At 40.6% G+C, this 5595-nt stretch overlaps 1 long non-coding RNA gene across 1 annotated transcript; it reads right to left on the reverse strand.

Moving 5' to 3' along the window:
• Positions 1-200: 200 nt before the first annotated feature.
• On the reverse strand, positions 201-1852 carry LOC135246780 (uncharacterized). Its single transcript, XR_010327926.1, has 3 exons — positions 1282-1852; positions 766-826; positions 201-305 (listed from the first exon to the last, which is right to left on the reverse strand). It is a non-coding gene; the product is annotated as an uncharacterized LOC135246780 (long non-coding RNA).
• Positions 1853-5595: the final 3743 nt, after the last annotated feature.

Here is a 5595-nt window from a genome sequence, read left to right on the forward strand (position 1 = left end):
ACTGACTGATATCATGCACTGCTTGAAAATCCTCAATAATAGACTGTATGACTGATGCTGGCAGTAAAAGTTTTGCCTGCAACTTTAAATAAAGAAAGCCAAATTGTTCAAGAAAAGGGATTCATCTGCTCTCTCTGGCAGCACCGTGCTTGGTCTCCCTCGTTATCATCACTTACGTTACGTCGTCAGTCAAATCCCCTCCAACACTGAAACATCCTCAACTTGTTCATTGGTTGCCGTTAGTCTCGTCTCTGTTCCTACTGTTACATGGCCCAGAAGACTGGATACTGTACAAGACTTGTGTACTGTGGAAAAATTAGAAATAAAGGAAGAGACGACTGAAAACGTTCTCCCACACTGACGAAATGGACAAGAAACGGCCCTGCCCTCTCCGATATGAGATTTCAAATGAGAGTTTAAACTGGATAAATCATTGCATCTAACATTGCAAAATTCTACATGACAAGATACACACTCGATTGCAGTTACCTGTGCTCTCCTCTTATCTTTATGCTCTCGATATACATGACATTCCAACTGCGTCATGTTTCTGAACGAACGGGAGCAATCAAAAAAGGCGCATTTAAACAACGCGGTTGGAAGACTCGCATGTACTTTCATATGCCTAACAAACGCATACTTCGTTAAGCATTGGTGACCACAATACTGACATGTAAACATGCTTTCATACTAAGCTATCGCTGGCGAATGATTGGCCGTTATGATACTAACTAGTTTGATGAATTCGAAACGCACGTAGCCTACCTGCACAATCCGGCGACACTCTAGCCAGCTGCAACAAAAAATACTCAAAGTACAGGGTTGCCTTGGAAAAGAACAAGAAAATTTATGTGAAATACAGATCAACGTATTCTGTTGGAAATCAAAAACGAACAAATTGTGATATAATTACTTTTAAATTCGCGTAGCCTATTAGGTGTGACACTCGAAACTTGGCATTGCTTTGTTAGCAAATTCTCTGTCGCCACTACTAACCAACGGCTTCCCAATATCCATAGCAATTTCCAGTTAATTACTGAAAATTCAAACGGTGTTATGCAGTTAAGAGCAAAACGCCCACAATGCTGTTCTGTCTTAAGCAATGTGCCGTATATCAATAAAACAGCAGATTACTGTAGGAATTTCCCTGTAATTTCACATCAATTTCATGCCGTGTACCAACAATGACAATGAGTTTGCTTTTATATTTATTGATTTTTATAGATTTAATCAGCTGGACGTGAAATGTTCTTCTGCGGGCGTTTGGGCATATTATCTTACCGTTGTCAAGCAAAACTCTGCTTCGTAGTTCTAATTGGACCGTCCTTATGCAGACACTCTGGTTTGTAGTTCTAGTCGCACCGTTGTTAAGCAAACATCTCTGGTCGTAAGTTCTATGAAAACAATGATTTTATCAAGAAAAAATAGTTCATTCCCGTTTCATACCATGCAATTTGTTGTGTTCAATAATAGATGTTACAGGTTGAGTGTATTCTGACCACTAGGAGGCACTGTATTACTTTCCCGAGAGTAGTTGGAAGACTACCCTAGTAAGGATGTGACGTAAGGGGAAAGTGTGTTGACCAGGAGAGATTGGGTTAAGATCAGAGACTGTAAAAAATATGGACACAGCTACTGTGACGTCACCCATTGACTCTCCGTGGGTCTCTAAAACACGTTTTGAAGCTCAATGGCGGGCGCGGCCATTTTCTCGATTTGGAGCCAAAACCATAGAGTTAAGCGGTCTTGTGATTTTTACAATTTGATTGACAGTCCGGTGCGGAAAAGCCCCTCAACCTGAACGAGGCTAGCTGACTGTCTGCCGTTATGTTTTAAAATATATTATCAGATGTTTACGGAGTTTAGTTTCCATCCGTGACTGTACTGTGTCATGTAATCACGTTATGTATGACATTAAAAATACAATTAGGCTATGTTCAGTTATCTTCAATTTATGTTTCTCAGCAAAACGAATATGCTTAGCTAGCATATCAGCTTGCCAGTGAGCTAGGTAGGCTGTCCGTGGTTAGCTCACGCGTTAGCAATATGAACCACAGGGGAAGAACATTGACTACACTGATGGTCAATCAATCGGAGATGTGTAGGCTACTGGTGATTTGACTAGGCAAATTTTCGTATAACTGTCTGGTAGATCTGTTAACCGAGCAAGTTATCGTCGTAGGTTTTCGCCAGTCAGATAATGAGCCTGCTACTACTAGCTACTCCATCGCCGTTTGTGGTGTTCACTTGCTGGGTGACGCTAGGTGACCGATCGTTCGCAAATCACTTTCTACCGAACAAAAATTAACACTCAGCGGTGATGAACAAATCTACCAAGTATTTTAATAACTGATCTGCAGGCGTGTAAATATGACAACGCACTTTGTACGGCAAGTTTTCCACCTGGTGCATGAAGAAAAATAATGTAGCCTACGTTGAATTTCTAATTATTATTAGGCTATTATTTTTTTCTTGTAAATCATCAAAACCAATGGAGAAAAGCCAATATACGCAAGGAGCCCCAGAACCGATTCTGAGAACCACTGTCTTAAATGCCTAGCTTGTCGGTCTCTTAAATGCTAAAAACATGTTCCTTTAAATGCCAAGATGGTTAATTTCGTTAAATTCTGTGTGTGTGATTTCATCGTGTGTTGTATATTCAGCAAATGAACCTTGAAACTCTTAATTCGCTTCGTGAAACTGAAAAAGTGTTTATCCCAAAATCGGGATTATAGTAGCTTTGTCACATGCGTGAAGCATGGCCCAGGTAGACATTTACGGAATGTACACGACTGACAAGCCGCCAAACACGTTTGACAGATTGAATGTTTGCCGGTTAAGGTTAGCTAGCTAGTCAAATGGCTTGGTAGCCGAAGTTGCGAACTGTTTTAGCACAGGCTACTACTGGACTACCAAATATAGCAAGCTGATTACGCTTTCTGCCAAGTAATTATTTGGTTAAGTAGGCTAAAGGAAATAGTAAAAATGACTCGGATACCGAAAAACTTAAGAGGAGGATTATTTTATGGTCGTCTAGAGCAGCTGTAAATAGCACACGCCATAATGAAATCACCACGAAATGGGATGCCTGCATTTTCAGACTTAGCACAAATTCATCTGCCTAGCACTGTCACCCTTTTAAAACATAGCGTCTTTCTAAAACGGATTTTGAATGCAGCTAGCTTAATGAATAATGAGGCCTTTTAAATGCCTGGGGCAAATAAAAGAGGCGATTGGGCTCCACAGTTAACGAAGAAGCACCTGCGTGGGCACCGGAATGCGCTTCCGCAGTTCGTTAGGCAAATAGCGATCTCATAAATCTGAATTCCCGACACAGAAATAATTCACGAATTCTTCTATAACGAACGCTGTGGCACTGGATGCAATTTAAACAAAATAATTGATAGAATACTAACCTGTAATCGGCAGCAGTTGTGTGCGTCACCCGTTTTAAATACAGAGTATAATGCTATTAGCGATCTCATAAATTCAATTCCCGAGACAGATATAATTAGCCAGTAATCTAAAACGAACTTGGTGTAATTGGAGACAATTTACAAGCGGTACACGTCCTCCAGATAGATCGCGTGGGCACCGGAATGCGCTTCCGCAGTTCGTTAGGCGAATAGCGATCTCATAAATCTGAATTCCCGACACAGAAATAATTCACGAATTCTTCTATAATGAACGCTGTGGCATTGGATACAATTTAAACAAAATAATTGATAGAATACTAACCTGTAATCGGCAGCAGTTGTGTGCGTCACCCGTTTTAAATACAGAGTATAATGCTATTAGCGATCTCATAAATTCAAATTCCCGAGACAGATATAATTAGCCAGTATATCTAAAACGAACTTGGTGTAATTGGAAACACGTTATAAGCGGTACACGTCCTCCAGATAGATCGCGTGGGCACCGGAATGCGCTTCCGCAGTTCGTTGGGCGAATAGCGATCTCATAAATCTGAATTCCCGACACAGAAATAATTCACCATTCTTCTATAAGAACGCTGTGGCATGGATACAATTTTAAACAAAATAATTGATAGAATACTAACCTGTAATCGGCAGCAGTTGTGTGCGTCACCCGTTTTAAATACAGAGTATAATGCTATTAGCGATCTCATAAATTCAAATTCCTGAGACAGATATAATTAGCCAGTATATCTAAAACGAACTTGGTGTAATTGGAAACTCGTTATAAGCGGTACACGTCCTCCAGATAGATCGCGTGGGCACCGGAATGCGCTTCCGCAGTTCGTTGGGCGAATAGCGATCTCATAAATCTGAATTCCCGACACAGAAATAATTCACAATTCTTCTATAAGAACGCTGTGGCACTGGATACAATTTAAACAAAATAATTGATAGAATACTAACCTGTAATCGGCAGCAGTTGTGTGCCTCACCCGTTTTAAATACAGAGTATAATGCTATTAGCGATCTCATAAATTCAAATTCCCGAGACAGATATAATTAGCCAGTACATCTAAAACGAACTTGGTGTAATTGGAAACACGTTATAAGCGGTACACGTCCTCCAGATAGATCGCGTGGGCACCGGAATGCGCTTCCGCAGTTCGTTAGGCGAATAGCGATCTCATAAATCTGAATTCCCGACACAGAATAATTCACCGAATTCCTCTATAACGAACGCTGTGGCACTGGATACAATTTAAACAAAATAATTGATAGAATACTAACCTGTAATCGGCAGCAGTTGTGTGCGTCACCCGTTTTAAATACAGAGTATAATGCTATTAGCGATCTCATAAATCAAATTCCCGAGACAGATATAATTAGCCAGTATATCTAAAACGAACTTGGTGTAATTGGAAACACGTTATAAGCGGTACACGTCCTCCAGATAGATCGCGTGGGCACCGGAATGCGCTTCCGCAGTTCGTTGGCGAATAGCGATCTCATAAATCTGAATTCCCGACACAGAAATAATTCACAATTCTTCTATAACGAACGCTGTGGCATGGATACAATTTAAACAAAATAATTGATAGAATACTAACCTGTAATCGGCAGCAGTTGTGTGCGTCACCCGTTTTAAATACAGAGTATAATGCTATTAGCGACTCATAAATCAAATTCCCGAGACAGATATAATTAGCCAGTAATCTAAAACGAACTTGGTGTAATTGGAAACACGTTATTAAAGCGGTACACGTCCTCCAGATAGATCGCGTGGGCACCGGAATGCGCTTCCGCAGTTCGTTGGGCGAATAGCGATCTCATAAATCTGAATTCCCGACACAGAAATAATTCACCAATTCTTCTATAACGAACGCTGTGGCACTGGATACAATTTAAACAAATAATTGATAGAATACTAACCTGTAATCGGCAGCAGTTGTGTGCGTCACCCGTTTTAAATACAGAGTATAATGCTATTAGCGATCTCATGAATCAAATTCCCGAGACAGATATAATTAGCCAGTATATCTAAAACGAACTTGGTGTAATTGGAAACACGTTATAAGCGGTACACGTCCTCCAGATAGATCGCGTGGGCACCGGAATGCGCTTCGCAGTTCGTTAGGCGAATAGCGATCTCATAAATCTGAATTCCCGACACAGAAAT

Source organism: Anguilla rostrata, unplaced genomic scaffold (genome assembly GCF_018555375.3).
Source record: "Anguilla rostrata isolate EN2019 unplaced genomic scaffold, ASM1855537v3 scaf0903, whole genome shotgun sequence".
Taxonomy (NCBI): domain Eukaryota; kingdom Metazoa; phylum Chordata; class Actinopteri; order Anguilliformes; family Anguillidae; genus Anguilla; species Anguilla rostrata.